The following is an 18,595-nucleotide window of genomic DNA, read 5'->3' as shown; positions in this document are numbered from 1 at the left end:
GGCATCAGACAATCTCCAAGAGCAGGCTGCTCTGAAAGTTCCGAGAGACACCGGATGCTGTCGCTGGTCACACACATCCTTTTACTCTCTGGGAATCCCCTTCCGTGACCAGTCATGTCTTAGCTTATCAGGAAGGGTCATTACTTCTTTCTGATGAACTTGGCTCTGTAGCAGTCAGTAACGAGACCATTACCTTCAGTCCTTGAGCAGACACTGACTGAATAACAACTATGTTATTATTACAACAACCCTGTAAAGTGGTCCCTGCCCTCGTGGAGCTTACAGTCTCAGGCAACAGTCAAAGTTTAAAAAAAATTTTTTTTTCTTAATGCGTATTCACTGTTTACAATAGCCAAGACACAGAAGCAACCTAAATGTCCATCAAGAGAGGAATGGATAAAGAAGATGTGATACATATATACAAGGAATATCAATCAGCCATTAAAAAGAATGAAATAATGCCATTTGCAGCAACATGGATGGATCTAGAGAGTTATGAAGTAAGTCAGACAGAGGAGGAGAAATATCGTGACATTCCTTACACATGGAATCTAAAAAGAAACTACACAAATGGGCTTACTTAGAAAACAGAAAAGAAACTTATGGTAAACAGGGGGAAGGGATAGTTAGGGACTGTGGGAGGTCATGCACACAATGCTACGTTTAAAATGGATAAGCAACAGTGACCTACTGTATAGCATATGGAACTCCGTTCAATGTCATGTGCCAGCCTGGAGGGGAGAGGGGTTTGGGGGAGAATGGATACCTGTGTATGTATAGCTGAGTCCCTCTGCTGTTCACCTGAAACTACCACAACATTTTAATCAGCTATACTGCTAAGTCGCTTCAGTCGTGTCCGACTCTGTGCAACCCCATAGACGGCAGCCCACCAGGCTCCCCCGTCCCTGGGATTCTCCAGGCAAGAACACTGGAGTGGGTTGCCATTTCCTTCTCCAATGCATGAAAGTGAAAAGCGAAAGTGAAGTCACTCAGTCGTGTCCGACTCTTAGCGACCCCATGGACTGCAGCCTACCAGGCTCCTCTGTCCATGGGATTTTCCAGGCAAGAGTACTAGAGTGGGGTGCCATTGCCTTCACCGTTAATCAGCTATACCCCAATACAAAATGTTTTTGGTGTTAAAAATAATAATAACAATTCTAAAAATAAAATAAAAATACTTATTTCTCCAGTAAAAACTGTTGTAACTGCTAAGATAGAGAGATACAAACGGCTAGAACATAAACTAGGAGGTCCCAGCCTGGAGTGGGGATCAGGGAAAACGTCTTTGTAACATTATAAGCTGAGGCCAGCCATCAATCAGCTCAGTGACAGCTAATGTTTGCTGACACGTGCTTTGTGCCAGGAACTAAGATGTAAGTGTTCACAGCCATCACCATATTCAATGCTCACAACCACCCTATGAGGTGGGTATTATCATTAGTCCCACTTTACAGATGAGGAAACCAATGCATAGAGAAGTTGAGTAATTTATCCAAAGTTGCACAGCTGGTAAAAGGCAGAACCAGGATACAAACCCAAGCCAGACACCAGGAGCCACGCCCTTAACAGCCCCACTGGGTTTTATCCCAAGGGCAGAAGAGTAAGGGAAGGGGCGCCTGCAGCAGAGGGAGCCTGCAGCAGAGGGAGCCTGCAGCAGAGGGAGCCGAAGATCTGAAAGCCCAGTCCAGGAAGGAGAGTGCCGGTCTGGAGGAATTTGGAAAGGCCACTGCAGCTGGAGCACAGATCAAGATGACCAGGAAGGGGACAGAAGGGCCGGAGCCAGATCACAAGGCCAGGGTGAGGGGCTGGGAGTCGATCTTAAGCTGAAGAATCAGCCCAAAGCCTCAAAACACCCCAAAGTGCTTCCCTTGGCATTGAGACGAAAGAGAGGCGGGGAGGCCCAGGGTGAGCGTTCCGAAACTATGTTCTAAATAGGGCCAGACTGGCACACACTTGTGCCCACGTCTTTCTATTTACTCCCATGGATCTTGTGACGCTTCCTTCTTCCTTCACAGTTCCACCCACCATCCCAAGCCCTCCGACCCTGGAGCCCTGTGATGACCACACCCGAGGAGTCAGAGGGAGATGAGCAGAGAGCGAAGTGAAGGAAGGGGCGGGCCTGGAGGAGGAGGCCCGCAGGGACTCAGGATGTCTCTGCTGGACCACGGTTCGGAGAATCCTTAACCACAGGCAATATCGGCCTTCCAAAGTCATAAAACCTGAGCGGAAAAACACGGCCCAGGAGTTCTGGCAACACACACCGAAAGCCATAAAAGACTGTTTCTTTTGACACAACCATTCTACTTCCAAGAATTTATTCTAAGGAGATGATTAAGGGTGTGAGCAAAGATGCCAATCACAGCTGTGACCACAATAGGAAAAACAAAAAGGAAACAGCCAGAATGTCCACACTAGGGGACAGTCAGGCAAGTTAAAGCAGTCACAGAATGAACTCATTTGCAGCCATGTGAAAAAAAGGTTAGAAAATCAACTTTAAAAATTTCAAAAAGAAGGTAGATCTCCATGCATTCAAAAATAAAGACATCCATTATTAACTGAAAATAGGTTAAAAAACTACTGGCAGCATGATCCAGACTTTCCGTGCATGTGTGTATGAATATACACGTATCTGTGTGTATGTGTATACACATGCGTGTATGTACAAACACCCACACAGGAAGCAATTGACAGTGAACAAACCAAGCAATGTGGAAGGATACACATCAAGGAGTCAACGGCAATTCTCTTTCAGTAGTAAAGTTAGCAGTGTTTCTTTTCTTTTTCGTTGAGTTTAACTCTATTTTCCAGTTCTATTCTGAACATATGCGGCTTTTATAAGCAAAAGAAAAAGCATCTTGGAGGAAAATTTCGATGCCAGGGAGCAATTTCAATTCATAGCTCAGTGAAAATTTTAAGAGAGGGGGCCAGCAAAGCAACGCTTCTAAACTCACACCTATAGTGACTTCTCTACTCACACCTTCCCTCCCTGGGAGGACCCAGGCTTGCCAGCCTCATCCCAGGGCAGAAACCCAGCTGTTCCTCTCTCAATTGGCACCACTGGGGAAAATTAAGGTCCTGGTGGAGAATCTGTCAGATGACAGTATCTCCCCGCACAGTCAATGAGATGGCATTTTAACTCATTGAGGACGGAATTAATTTTCAAAGCATGTTGGACAATTGCTTGACGGCTGGGATTTTTTTGGAACAGAGAATCCTGAATATAATTAAACACTTTGTCAGTGACACATGATCAGCGTCTTGAGCGCCTATGATGTAAGTGAGGAGGTATGCCATGGCCCTAAAACACAATTGTATATGGAGTCATGAAAGCTGGATTCTAGACCAAGCCCCACCTTGGGATCTCAGCCAGGTGACTGCTCTGAGCTTAACTTTTCCATCTCTGAAAGGGAAGGCCCTGGACAGTACCATGGCTGAGGACTCTGCAAGCTCAGTCTGGCCTCTCCCTCACAGGCTGTGAGCCAGCGCCTCTGCCTCCACCACCTCACCTGACTATCTTTTTACTTTCTGCTTTCCAATTCTCTGCTCCTAATGTACTGCAGATTAAAGGGCATTCGAATAGTGTGCAGAGTTAATAGGCTCAGATAAAGGTTTATAAGCCTCCCATGCTGTTGTTCAGTCACTCAGTCGTGTCCGACTCTTTGCGACCCCCTGGACTGCAGCACACCAGGCTCCCCTGTCCTTCAGTATCTCCCAGAGTTTGCTCAAACTCGTGTCCATTGATTCGGTGATGCCATCCAACCATCATCCTCTGTCTCCCGCTTCTCCCCCTCTATCTTTCCGAGCATCAGGGTCTTTTCCAATGAGTTGGCTCTTTGCATCAGATGGCCAAAGGATTGGAGTTCCAGCTTCAGCATAAGTCCTTCCAATGAATATTCAGGGATGATTTAAATATGCATATATGTGTGTGTATACATATATATTAAACTGAACCAAGTGAGACTGTAAAGGAAAAAACCATCAAATCCACACTGCACCCTCAGCCCCTGCATCTTCCTGTCTTACTTCGAAGGGATCGGTCATGCTCCAGATGGCTTAAGGACAGCGGAGGGCTGACTTATAAGGACAGAGGGGAATTCTTCTCAGACCAACTGTAAGTGGCTATAAATGGCTTCCAAATTCTACAAGTGGTGGTGCTGGGACCAGAGTGTCTGAAATATTTTTCAGAGGAGAAAAAAAAATCTGTCAGAGATTTTAACTACCAGCTGCTGCCACCAGCTGCTGGGGCCAACCCTTTATAAATTTAGTCAGGCCAGCAAAGGGTTGATTTTCCAGTGGAATGCCAGGGAGGGAGGCTTGCATCAACAAGTGCTTCTCCAAAGGGCCATGAGTCACCTTCCTGCAGAGGCTGAGGCAGAGCGGAGCTCTGCTTCGAAGAGGCAGGCGTTCAGATTCTGGTCTAAGAAGCCAACACCTTCAGTTTTACACATGAGACCCATGCAAAAGGAACAGCTCTGGTGCCAGCACCAAGAGAAGCTAAACGGGGATCAGATTAATAATCCTCATACTTTCCTGGTAGATCAGATGACAAAGAATCCGTCTGCAATGCAAGAGACCCAGGTTTGGTCTCTGGATCGGGAAGATCCCCTGGAGAAGGGAATGGCAACCCAGTCCATTATCCTTGCTTGGAGAATCCCATGGACAGAGGAACCTGGCGGGCTACAGTCCATGAGGTCGCAAACAGCTGGACAAGACTGAGCAACTAAGCACGTATATTAATAATAATAACAGTAACAGTAATGGGGGTGGGAGGATACTTTGCGAGGTGATGGATATGTTTATCGCCTTGATGGCAGTAATGGTCTCACAGGCATATACTTATCCCTCAACCCGTTGAACTGTATACATTAAATATGCATAGCACAGCTTTTATATGTCATGGAATTCTCCAGGCAAGAATACTGAAGTGGTTGCCATTCCCTTCTCCAGGGGATCTTCCTGATCCAGGGATTGAACCTGGGTCTCCCACATTGCAGGCAGATTCTTTACCGTCTCAGGCACCAGCGAAGTCCCTCATTTATGTCAATCACATCTCAATAAAGTAGTTTTTAAGACGAGAAGGACTGCACACCGCAGGGTTGATAGGCTAAGTGAGAGCAAGGCAAGTTGAAAACCTAACACAGAAAAAAAAACTAAGAAGGCTGGTAATAGAAAAACAAGCTGCAGCAGAAAAAAAAACGGGCTCCTTTCAGGCCAGGGCGATCTGGGAAGGGCCTATGAGGGGACAGGAGTAAGCCAAGTGCTTCACCAGACACACGTGTGCAGAGGGCTTTCCAGATTAAAAATGCTTCTCCCTCCCTCTCTCCCTGACAGTTTGGGCAGGAAAAGAAAAAAGTACAGGAGAAGGGTCGGGGCCACAATGGCAGGGAGGATGAGACTGGTGTCTTAAGGAAATTGTTACCCACATGGAGATTAGCAGAAAAATAACTGTATCAAGGATAAAGGGAGCAGGTTCTCACAGTCAGGGGAAGACTTGCCTATACAAAGGCAATTTAGGCTTGAAAGAACTCTCAGGGCTGGGCTGTAATCAGAGGTATCAGATAAACACCAGCTATAGATAAAACGCTTGCTCCTTGGAAGAAAAGTTATAACCAACCTAGACAGCATGTTAAAAAGCAGAGACATTACTTTGCCAACAAAGGTCCGTCTAGTCGAAGTTATGGTTTTTCCAGTGGTCATGTATGGATGTGAGAGTTGGACTGTGAAGAAAGCTGAGCACCGAAGAATTGATGCTTTTGAACTGTGGTGTTGGAGAAGACTCGAGAGTCCCTTGGACAGTAACAAGATCACACTAGTCCATCCTGATGGAAATCAGTCCTGAATATTCATTGGAAGGACTGATGTTGAAGCTGAAACTCCAATACTTTGGCCACCTGATGTGAAGGGTTGACTCATTTTAAAAGACCCTGACGCTGGGAAAAATTGAAGACAGGAGGAGAAGGGGACGACAGAGGATGAGATGGCTGGATGGCATCACTGACTCAACGGACATGACTTTGAGTAAGCTCCGGGAGTTGGTGATGGACAGGGAGGCGTGGTATGCTGCAGTCCATGGGGTTGCAAAGAGTCGGACACAACTGAGCAACTGAATTGAACTGAACTCATAAATAAAAGGGGTGTGTGTATATGTGCATGTGTGTGTATACACATCTATCTTCCAGCTCTGTCTGCTGAAAGAGGTCATGTCAAAAGGACATCAGAACCACCTCAAAGAGGCTGCCACCGGCCAGATCAGGGACTATTTTGGCGTTAAAAAAAATACAGATAGTAATAAAACCCACTGAGTAAAGTAATAATCTATGAGTCCATACAAAGACATGAACAAATACATAAAAGGGGAGGGGTGAAAGTTCCTTTTTACTGTAGTGTCCACTGGTAAATGTAGAAGAAGTGATGAAAACTGAAAATGCCCCGTGCAAGAACCATCAGAGTGGTGATGAAGTCAGTCAGGAGCTATCAAAGGACTCTAAGGCAGGTGGACAGAGGTTCAAAGAAGTGAAGGGCAAGTGCGTGGGCTTGGAGGACTCTCCCACCTGACTGTGGGGTGGTGGGGTACGAAGACTCAAAGTAAGAGAAACGCTATGGGCACCGACTTGGCCAGGTGTTGACCGGGATCAGAAGTGACCGGCGTCACTTCTGTGGGACCCCTGCCCCAAGTGACAGCGAGAGTCTGGTTACGGGGAAGCTCTGGAGGACGCTGGTTGAGGGATCTTTCCAGAATGAAGGAGCTGTACCCCAGAAGGTCATGAAAGACAGCAAGAGACAGAGGAGTCCTTCCAGACTGAAGGAGAGTCTGCGGGCATTCTTAGAGTGCAACACATGCCTCTGGGCTGAACCCCAGATCGGATGGAAAAGAGACCATGTGGATGAATCCGAATGGCTTCTGATGACTGAGTGATGCTGGGACGTATCATAGTGATTTCCAACTGGATGGCTGGCTCGGCGTCGTGCTGGAGAGGGGCCTTGTTTGGGGAAATTGGTCACTGGACTGTTCAGTTTCGTTTGGATGGGGACACCTTTGAGTCGCAAAAAGTGTTAGTCGCCCAGTCGTGTCCGACTCTGCGACCGAATGGACTATAGTCCACCAGGCTCCTCTGTCCATGGAATTCTCCAGGCAAGAACACTGGAGTGGGTAGCCATTCCCCTCTCCAGTCTGCAACTGGCTCTCAAATGATTCAGAAATACAGTGATGATGGATAAATAAATGCATCTCCATCCACACCTACACATATTGGGGGGGGAGCGGCGAGAGCACAGGAGGTAAAACGGCAACAATTCAGAATTTGGGCAAAGGGAGTAGGGAGGTCTTTGGGCTACTTGTGCAACTTTTCTAAGTAGGAAATTATTTCAGAAAGAAGTGAACAAAAACGTTCTGGAGTAAAGGCATGCAGGCAACCAGCCTCTCCCAGCACCCGCAGAGCCCATCTGGGCTCGGGAGGGCAGAGCATGGTCACAAGGGGAGCAGCACTGAATGGGGGTCCATGGGGCGTTCATTCACCTAGACAGCCGGGCCCGGGCCAGCCTGCAGAGAAGGCCTTGAAGGCTGAGAACAGGCTGTCCTGCAAGTGGGGGGTGGGGTAGAGAATAACTGGAGTGGGAGGAGATGCAGGAACCGTGGAGCAGGGCCAAGGAACGTGGGGTGGAATCCCAGCAGGTGCAGAGGAGATGGGATCAGTCCTGCATCGAACTTCACAACATCCACCCAACACCAGGTGTGAGGGAAGGGCCCTGGGGAGCAATGCAGGCCAAGTGGGGGACTTCCTGGGTGGTCCAGTGGTTAAGACTCCGCACTCCCAATGCAGGGGGTTCGGGTTCAATCCCTGGCCAGGGAACTAGATCCCACATGATGCAACTAAGAGCCACTGCACCCGAACAGATAAACAGATGCTTTTAAAAAAAGACCACGTGGGTTTTGAGCATCTGATTGGTTGGAAGGTCACCTTATTAACCACATGCTTCACAGATAACACCTCAGACTCCAGCCCCGACTCCGTACAATTATTTACTTCAACTTTCAGTGAAATCCGCTGCTCAAATTAAATAAAGATACATCATTCTAAGAACAGAAAACTATGAGTCGGTGGTTTTGCTGTGCTTTTACTTTTTCTAACACAGAGTGAGTAACAGATAACTCAGCAGGATCAGGCAGCCCCCAACCAAGTTCAGGTCAGCCCCTACCCCTGGGAGGTGGGGCAGCCCTCACCGACACAGCTGTGCGAGCCTGCGAGAAGTTCCCTCCGAGGTCGGCCCCCCCACCTGTCAGCGAGGGCAAGGGCCGTTCTGCCTGGAAAGGGCATGAGGAGGGTCCACTGAGAGCAGTCAGGTCAAGGTTTCTCTAGCAAAGGGCCCGGCACGTGGGAAGCGCTCTACAAGCGACGGCGTCAGCAATGCAAACAACAGGGCGCGCTGTTTTCCCCAACAGGACACGCTGAATGTGCTTTTCCAGAGTACCCATGCCCTCCCCCGGCTGCCCCTGGCCAGGTGAATGCCCTCGGGTGTGCACTGCTCCTTAGCCATCCCAGGCCCCGTGTGCACGTCGGCTGGGGCCGTGGAACGGGCATGGCAACAAGCAAAGGGAACCAGGGCTGTGGGAACCTACTGTGGGCTGCTGGGCACCATGCAGACCCTCCACCACTGTGAGCCACGGGACAGCCCATTTCGGGAGGAGCAAATGGAGCCCCCCGGGTGGGAAAAGTCCCTCCACGCGTGGCCTCGCTGAGCTGAGCTCCATCCGGCTGCTACACAGACCGCAGGCCCACAGGACCCTGGGCCTCAAGCACTACCTCTCAAGGATGCAGAGCGAAGACAGTGGGTGCAAAGCTGCCCAGCGGGGTCGGCCTCCCCACGGAAAGCCTGTCAGCTGCCAGCAGGGCCGCACGCATGGCTCTGATCCAAGGGAGGTGGGCAAGACCCCTCCCCACCTGGCCTGCAAGTGCCTCCTCCGTAGAGTGAGGAGGGCTTGGCCTGTTGGGTCCCCAGGGTCCCTTCCAGGCCTCTGATTTTCTGATCTCAAAAACCCAAGGCTCCAGAGGCGCAGCCCTCTGGGCTGGCTAAGAAGGAACAGCTTGGAGGAGGCGCTGGGTAGTGCCCAGGGTGGCCCAGCCCCGGCTGGCCTGGTGCCTTGGCCAGAGGCCAGGATCCTAGTCAGGATGTACGGATGGGAGGTGGAGGGCACCAGCTCCCTGGGAGACCTGATGGTGGGGAGGGGGTGCAGAGGGGGAGCCTTCCTCTCGCATACAACTTCAGCACTCCTTAAAATTGGACTATCATTCCCACACCTCTCAGGGTTAATGAGCTGGAGGACTGGGGTTTATGCAAAGCTCAAAGGGGAGGAAGTTATTCTAGGACAAGGCAAGGAGAGAGCAGTCACTGTTCTTTTTAAAAGACAAAGAAATAAACCCATCCAAGCCCTGGGAGAAGCTGCATGCTCAGGTTAAGTGACGATGTCACTATCCTTCTGATCAGAGTGCACAAAGTGAAGGGGGTATGCCTGCTGATCAGGCCAGCACCTCAGGGGCAAGACCTCAGCCAAGGCTGCCGACCTCTCCCAAGAGCCAGGGTGTGAAACCCAACAGGTGCCCCGACTTCACCAGAACACCAGACACAGAAATCAAAGAAATCAACCTGAGGCATCCACCGCATGCACGAGCAGGGCAGCCAGTGCAGACAGACAGCGCAGTTCAGGCAGACGTGAGCCTGAATTCAGCTCTGCCATTGACCAGCCTGCTGTAGTCCTCTTTGAGCCTCAGTTTCTGAATCTGTAAAATGGGGACATGTCAAATCACTGGGAAAGATTACTAAAAGAAATAAGAGGGCTTCCCTGGTAGACTCAGTGGTAAAGAATCCTCACGCCAGTGCAGGAGACAGAGGTTAGATCCCTGGTCCGGGAAGATCCCACATGTCTTGGAGCAACTAAGGCCCTCCGCCACAAACATTGAGCCTGTGCTCGAGAGCCTGGGAGCCGCAACTACCGAAGCCCATGTACCCTAAAGCCCATGCTCCTCAACAAGAGAAGCCACGGTAATTAGAAACCTGTGTATCACAACTCGAGAGTCGCTCCCACTTGCTGAAACTAGAGAAAAGCCCACACAGCAATGAAGATCCAGCACAGTCAAAAATAAATAATCATACTTTTTTTTAAGAAAAGAAGTGCAAAATGTGTATGTAAAGCATAGCGTGGACCTCACAACGGGTCCTCAACAAATAGCAAGTGTCTGATATATATAAGCTGGACGTATGGATGTGCGGAAAGTAACATGGACAGAAAGATGCTGCCACCAGAGCTATCTAGCTGCCACTTAATTCGGGCCAGAACCAGCTTCCTCTCTAACTTTTCTGCACTGAGAGCAGGCAACTCAGCTCAATTAAGCTGTGTGTTAGTCGCTCAATTGCATCCAACCCTTTGCGACCTCCAGGCTTCACTGTCCATGGAATTCTCCAAGCAAGAATACTGGAGCGGATTGCCATTCCCTTCTCCAGAGGATCTTCCCTAGCCAGGGATCAAACCCTGGTCTCCTGCATCGCAGGCAGATTCTTTACAGTTTGAGCTACCGGGAAGTCTACAATTAAGCTGAGGACTGCACAAATGCCTTCATTATAGACAAGGCAAAATGTAGTGTTTGTTTTTTTAAAAAAGCTTTGTGGGGACTTTCCTGGTGGTGCAGTGGATAAGAATCCACCTCCCAATGCAGGGTACCTGGGTTCGATCCCTGGTCCGGGAAGATTCCATATGCCATGGAGCAACAAAGCCACAACTACTGAGCCGGCACCCTAGAGCCAATGCTCTGTAACAAGAGAAGCCACCATAATGAGAAGCCCACATGCTGCCACGAAGAGTAGTCCCCCGCAACTAGAGAAAGCCCGAGTGCCGCAGTGAAGACCCAGCTCAACCAAAAAAGTGAAATAAATAATTTTTTTTAAGTCTCTTGGAGTCCTCAGTACCTCATAACGATGACAGACTTTTCCTGATTCCAAAACCACACAAGTAGTAACACTGCCTCTGAAAGCTCTCCCTACCCATGAATGCAAAGAGAGGTCTAGACCTCATGCGAGGAATAAAGGCTTGTACCCGCCCTTCCAGAGAGGAGTCAAGGCAGAGAGTCACCAATCCAAGAAGGAACTGCTGGAAATGCATCCTGCCTGGCACAGTACTGGGTACAAGGAAGCTGGAAGAAGTGAGTCAGGGTCTTGTCAGCCCTGGAGGAGAGGGACCCTAGCACACACAGCTGGACACGAGACAACCTGTGAGCTGGAAGCAGGAAGCAGTGGAACGCAGGTTCCCTGGCCAGATAATTCACAAGGTGAGCACGCCTCGGTCAAGGTTTGAAGGAAACACTGGAACTTTTCTTGTTTGCTGTGAAGCACGCAGCTGCAGAGCAGGCATCAAGGGAAGCCCGTGGGTTGGAGGGAGAGGCGTCCTGACAAGAAGGAAGAAAAAGATGCTCCTGACATTGACATGACCCAACCGCCTCTTCTCAGGTTGGAATGAGCCCCCATCAGGGAAATGAAACCAACCTGTGCCCTCAGGAGCTTAAACCTGAGGATGCCAGCCAGGAGCTGTATGCTCTCAATGACCACCCCAATGGGAGAGCTCTGGACCTCAGAGGACCACTGAGACACAGTCAGTAACAGGAGCCAGTAAAGCAACTGCTTTATCTTTCCTTTTTTTCCCCCAGACTTGTTCTCTGTAAGCAGAACCAACATGCATTTCCTATTCTTTTATTTTTACTTGTTTTGTGGGGGAACGTATGAACAAGCAATTAAAATGGAGGATGACAAAACCCGGGAGGGTGTAAAGAAAGAAAACCTATATAACCAGCTTCCAAACAAAACAGATCTGCATGGAAGAGCACCCTTCCTCGTTCCCAGTTAAAAATAATGTGTGCTCAGTCGTGTCCGACTCTTTGCAATCTCATGGACTCTAGCCCACCGGGCTCCTCCTTCCATGGAATTTTTCAGGCAAGAATACTGGAGCGGGTTGCCATTTCCTCCTCCAAGGGATCTTCCCAACCCAGGGATCGAACCCATGTCTCTTGCATCTGCTGCATTGGCAGGAGGATTCTTTACCACTAGCGCCACATAGGAAGCACCTCCTTTCCAATTAAAAACAATAAGCAACAAAAATAAGCTTCAGAAGGGCTTAGGAAAATGAGCTCTTCTAATTAAATCCCTTTCAATCTAACAAGGTGAAAAATACTTGCATGACTTTCCATTTGCATAGCACTTCACAGTGTGCCAAGTATTTTCACGCACATGACTTTTCTTGCCCCCACAGATCTGTGAGCCAGGCGGGCAGGGTAAGTATCCCCAGCCTTTAAAAGTGGAAATCATGATTCAGACAGACTCTTCATGACATGTTCAAGGTCACACAGCTGGTGAGAGTCGGGCAGGAATTCTCATGGAGAATCTCTGCCTAAATTTGGAGCTAGCTCTGTCCTGCCTTCCTCCAGCCCCGGGAAAAAAGTCTTGGGAACTTTGCTTTCTTTTAACTGGCAGCACTGACTACATTTGCTAAATGACAGACTGAAACTACACACCAGAGAGGACCAGATAAGAAGGGCAGGGGGCTGCCACTCATACCCAGCAGATCTGAAACGAAACCCCCATCACAGATCATTGCTCTGTAGTCCCTGGAGAATTTCCCCTGCCCTCTACTCTATTTTTAGAGGCACTTCCCCTCAAACTTGTTTCTCCAGCTCTTCTTTTTCATGCCTTCTTTCCTCTCGAATGATTTCATAATTCATGGGCTGTTTTGTCATCAGGATGAGTTGCTGTAGAAATGATTTATGGAGTCTATAAACAAAGGACTGTGACCTCAGTGGGGGCAGGGAGGACAAAACCCAGCCACCAGGATGGACTTCACGCACCTTGGCCACAGGTCACAGCAAGAGAGACTAGGGCACCCAGCCCTTCTCCCTAGATTTTCTCCTCCACCGAACTAGTCAGCGATACCACCACCAGCTTCCTAAACCTTCTCCTGAATGTGCAAAAGGTGCCAGGGCCTGCTAGACTCAAACCACAGTTAATTCAAGAACCATCTGCTTTTGGCTGTGGAACTGAGTCCCCACCCCCCACCACACACACACACACACACACACACACACACACACACACACACACGTGCTCTTGACTCCATCCTCAGTCTCTCCCAGCCTCACCCAATCCTGAAGCCTGGGCTCCAGCAAGCCCACAGATCAGCATCTCTCATCTTCCCAATTAGAACTGGTCTCTCCCTACTCCTCAAGCCCTTTCGGTGTCCTTTACAGGGGGTGCTATCAGCATTTGTAGCGAGGCGGTTCTCAGTTGGACAGGACTGTCCCCGTACACAGCATCACTGGCTCTTACCAGATAGGGCCCGCTCTAGTCACTGAGGCGACCACAACATCATTATGCATATCCAGACATCCCTTCCTGAGACACTATCCTCACCATAAAGTTTGGCCAATGTGTGTACGCTCAAGTATATCTCACACACACACACACACTCACACACACACTATCCTCACCATAAAGTTTGGCCAATGTGTGTATGTCAGGAATATCTCACACACACACACACACACACACACACACACACACACCCCTTTGGCCAATGTGTGTATGCTCAGCTATACCACACACACACACACACACCTCCCAGCAAGTAGGGACAGGCTTACTTACTTCAACCACCATTCAGCCCCCAGGCCCCTCCTCACTCTTATGGAGTAGTACCACAAACTAGACAAGTATCTGGCAAGCACTGCCTGTTTCCATGGCAATGACAAATGTAAATAACCATGGTACAAAGCGGGATGAAACCAAAGAGGCCACAGGATTCGGCCGCCAGGCCAGCATTCTGTGGTCTAGGGTTTGAGTCCCACCTTCACGTGTGACCGTAGCCAAGACCCGAGACTTCTCTGAGTCTCCCTTTTCATATCTACAAGATAAAACCTTGATCTTCAAGTTTCCTTCCAGCTAAAATATTCTAAGTGGCCAAGCTTAGAGAGATAAAAGGGATGGAGAACAAAAGGAATGGATGGAGGGACCAGAAGCCAATTCTAACTCTCCCAGGGGGAGCCAGGAGAGGCCCCCTGGCTCCATGGGTTTCCATAAGCAGTAATGCCTCTGTATGTCACACTCCCTGTTGCCCGGTCTATCTGAGACTCAGGAAGTTAACTTCTGATGAGAAACCAGTAACAACGCAAGAGCCAAAGATGAGGCTCTGGGTAGCTGAGAGCTGGCTGTGGTGTCTGCACAAGGAGGTGGGTCCCTGACCTATTTACTGCTCCGACTCTCCTCGGAGGAGAATGCCCAGCCCCAGACACTGCCTGTGAGAAGCCCCATGGGAATTCAGTCCCTTCTCACCTGCCCAGCACAACTGGCCCCATTCTCTGCAGGAGCTCCCAGCTCCACCTGAGAACAGGGAAACCAGTCTAGGAGGTCACTCACTCCACAGTTCCCAACCAAATCCTTCCTCTGCTTCTCATCAATTGTTGAAACGGGCCCCATAAAAACACTAGTGAAGACTAGCTCTGAAATACACAAGTGAATCTGAATGGATGGAATCCCCAGATGACACCCAGCCTTGGGACAAGACCCCTGACAAAGTCATTTCCAAATACAGTGAAAACAGCTTCTGAGATGTGGCCTCCATAGGGAATCCTAGAGAAATAAAAAGTTCTCCACCGATTAACAGAGTGGCACCCTCCTCTAGCATGAAACTGAAAGGAAATTCACTAGGACCCTTGCTTTTCCATGTACTGTGATAGAAATGACTTGGGACAGTCATGTGTACACATGCACGCCCACATATGAAGACGTGCGCGCGCGCGCACATACACACACACTCGGGCACCAACCAAGACCCCTGGCTACCCTTCCCAGACTTGGCTTCTATTTCCATCCCCCCAGGCCACCTTGGAGACATCTGTCTCACCGTGTCTATTTCATTGCAGCTCAACCCACTCTCACTTTTTCCTGTCAGAGCACTTGACGGAGGCAAAAGATAACAACAATAATAATATCACGGTGATGATGCCGTTTTCAGAAAAGACAGGCACCGCGGAGGACAATAAACGTTGTGGGAGCACCATGCAACAACAGCTTGCCGCAGGAATCCCGCTGTCAATCACTACTTTTGAAGTTGCCTTTCCAGGACGCCCCGAAGGCCAGGGAAGACCCGGCCTCCGAGGCCGCGGGAGCCAAGGACGCCGAAGGAGGTGGGGGGGGGGGGGGCGGGGGCGGTGGTGAAAGGGGGCCGGTCACGTGGTGCTCCGGAGCCCCGAAGTGCGCTCACCCGGCTGACGTAACTGTTCGAGAATTTAAAAGTCCCAAACTCGGAGGCAATCCAGTGCGGAGTTTTACGTCTCATCCACGCGCCGCGGTGGCCCGCCAGGGGAGCCCCCCGCGCTACCGGGTGGGACCACACCAGCTCGCCAGGAACCCGGCGGGGATGGCGCGGAGCCGGGGGCGGGCGGGAACCCCGACCTCGGATGGGGCCCCGGGCCGCGGGCACAGATTCCCTCCACCGTGGGTGGGATCGCAGCCGCAGGCTCGCACCCCAACCTCGGGGACCGAGTCCTACCCGCCTCACCCGACGGCACGAGCTTCCTGGGCCGACGCCGAGGGCGTCTGCCCGGCAGACACACACACACTCCGCCGGCAAGGGGACATATATGTGTCCAGTCCCTTTCCTCCCCTTAACCAGTCCCCGGTGGAGAGAGATGACATGAGCTTTGGTTACTTCTAGCACGCCTTTGTCTGGCGGCCAAGGTCCGGGGGACGCGGGTCTCCTCCCCGACCCCGGGCGCTCGCCCTCCCGCCCGCTCTTGGCCGCGGGGCACTTACCAGTTGGGGGCGATTGCAGATGGCCCGCCAGGGAGCCGCCTTCCTTCGGGGGGACGCAAGTGCCCGAGAACCACCCCCCGAGAGGCTGAGGTTTCCGAGGCCGGCGGCGGCGCGGCGCGCGGAGTCTCCACCGCCCGGCTCGGCCCGGAGACGCGAACTTTCCCGGGGCAACGGCGCGGGGAGGCGCGGCTCCCTGAAGGGCTCGGGCAAAGTGGCGGCACAAAAGGCCAAGGAGTGGGGAGAGCGGCGGCGGCCGGGCCAGGCTCCTCCCCCAGCTCTCGGCGCTCCGGGCCGGCCAGCGCGCAGCCAGCTGCTCGCGCAGGGCGCCCGCCGCGTTCTCCTCCCGGGCCAGGAATGCGCGGGGCCGGCCGCGGCGCGCCCAGGCCACCGAGGGGCCCACGTGGCGGCGCGCCCACTCGCCCCGCGGCCGCACAGCGCGCAGGGGACAGAGGGCCAGTGGGACCGACGCACGGACCCGCGGCCCGGCCGTGGCTCCTGAACGGCACTGCCAACTTCCTCCAGAAGTCTGAGTCATGACAACTTGTCACAGTTCTTAAGTTTTTCCACGGCGCTTTCCACTACGCAGGGCACCTCGGGGAAGGCACCGGCGTGTGAACCCACTGAGAAGGCCAAGTACAGGCCGGTGCCCCAACTCGGAGTTCCAGGCGCGCTTGTGGGGACGGACGTGAGGAGGGGACATGCCGGCCCGCTGCCCTCTGGAGCGTCAGAAAGAAGCTGGGGTGTTGTGGGGCCTCACTTGTTCCTGGAGCCAAATTCTGGCCCTTTATTTCTTCACCTGCGGAGTCCTAACGCCGCTTAACCACGGATCCGGATCCATAGAGCACACGGCGCTCTACAGTTTGCAAAATGCCTTCTCCTGGGCTGAGGTACCCTCTAAAATGGTTTAGTTGCTAAGTCGTGTCTGGCTCTTTGCGACCCCACGGACAGTAGCCGGCCAGGCTCCTCTGTCTATGGGATTCTCCAGGCAAGAATACCGGAGTGGGTTGCCATTTCCTTCTCCAGGGGATCTTCCCCATCCAGGGATGGAACCTGAGTCTCCTGCATTGCAGGCAAAATCTTGACCAACTGAATTGGGCAGAGGCTAAATCTAACAGCCCGTTCCTGGGCGGTACTGTCAGGGAAGGAGTGCCATTTGTGAGCTGTGGATTTTGCTTTGTTTCCTCAGAGGGCCCCAGATCAGCTCCTTGGCTGACACAGACCTCTCACAAAGAGTGGCGCTTACCTGCCCACACCACTAAAAGGAAGCACCTTTTCTCTGGAAATTTCTGCATCTAGGCCCCCATGGGGAAGAGACTGTGGCTATAGGTGGACACCAGGCTTCCTATCTTTAGAGTCAAGAAAGCATTGCTATGTTTTATATCCTCTGGGACCAAAGGGCAAGAGACTCACAGACTCCAGGCTTCATTTCTTCCTCTTAAAGAAACAGATGCCCCAAGGCTTGATGGCCCAAAACAAGAATTCTCTGCAGCATAAAGAAATATACTTTTGGGACTTCCCTGGTGGTCCAGTGGTTAAGACTCTGTCTTCCAATGCAGGGGGTTCAGGTTCAGGCCCTGGTTGGGGAACTAAGATCCCAGATGCCAAAAAGGTAAAAAAAAAATAATAAAGAAAGAAATACACTTCTATTGCAAAACACCAGGGGCTTCCCTGGTGGCTCAGATGGTAAACAATCCACCTGCAATGCAGGAGACCTGGGTTCAATCCTTGGGTCGGGAGGATCTCCTGGAGAAGGAAATGGCAACCCACTCCAGTATTCTTGCCTGGAGAATCCCATGGACAGAGGAGTCTGGCAGGCTACAGTCCATGGGATCAAAGAATCGAATACGACTGAACGACTAACACACACATACTTCTAAAAGTCACATTTCTGATGGAAATTTAAATAGATTCCTTCTTCATGTGCTTATCATGGACTCCATGGTTTACTATTAAAGTGCCTATTTCACTGTAATAACTGACATTCAAATAGGCTAATTTGTTAGACTGTATACCATCAGCTATTGGTAACACAAGAATTGGAATGCCCAGTCTTCTGTGTCCTGTACCCTGATCCCAGGTCATACCCACTTACATAAAAAAGGAGCTCCACTCACCACCTCCTAAGCTTGAGCATTCCAATTAGGTATAGAGCTTCCTTCCCTGGTGCTGCTGCTGCTACTGCTAAGTTGCTTCAGTCGTGTCCGACTCTGTGCGACCCCATAGACGGAAGCCCACCAGGCTCCCCCGCCCCTGGGATTCTCCAGGCAAGAACACTGGAGTGGGTTGCCATTTCCTTCTCCAATGCATGAAAGTGAAAAGTGAAAAGGAAGTCGCTCAGTCGTGTCCGACTCTGTGCGACCCCATGGACTGCAGCCTACCAGGCTCCTCCATCCATGGGATTTTCCAGGCAAGAGTACTGGAGTGGGGTGCCATTGCCTTCTCCGCCTTCCCTGGTGGCACAGTGGTAAAGAATATGCTTACCAATGAGAATACAAAAGAGACATGGGTTTGATCCCTGGATCAGGAAGATTGCCTGGAGAAGGAAATGGCAACCCACTCCAGTATTCTTGCCTGGAGAATCCCGATGGACAGAGGAGCCTGGTGAGCCACAGTCCATGGGGTCACAAAGAGGTGGACATGATTGAGCACACTGGGCAGTGGGGGTTAGATGAATTTGAGATATCGCTGGCTGTGCTAGGTCTTTGTTGCAGCACTCCGGGTTTCTCGAGTTGCCGTCAACAGGGACTCC

The 18,595-nt window shown here is 51.0% G+C and overlaps 1 protein-coding gene across 21 annotated transcripts in view; it reads right to left on the bottom strand.

Moving 5' to 3' along the window:
* The window catches only part of TACC2 (transforming acidic coiled-coil containing protein 2), a 234,437-nt gene that overhangs the window by 119,344 nt on the left and 96,498 nt on the right, over positions 1-18,595 (bottom strand). Inside the window, exon 1 of one of the 21 annotated variants that reach the window (XM_061403726.1) lies at positions 15,847-16,197. The exons of the other annotated variants lie outside the window; for them this stretch is intronic. The gene's annotated coding sequence lies outside the window, so the exon portion shown is untranslated. Of the gene's footprint in view, positions 1-15,846; positions 16,198-18,595 lie in introns of those variants that run through there. 21 annotated transcript variants of the gene reach the window in all.

The sequence above is a fragment of the Bos javanicus genome, chromosome 26 (assembly GCF_032452875.1).
Source record: "Bos javanicus breed banteng chromosome 26, ARS-OSU_banteng_1.0, whole genome shotgun sequence".
NCBI lineage: Eukaryota > Metazoa > Chordata > Mammalia > Artiodactyla > Bovidae > Bos > Bos javanicus.
This window is presented reverse-complemented; position numbering and strand designations above follow the sequence as displayed.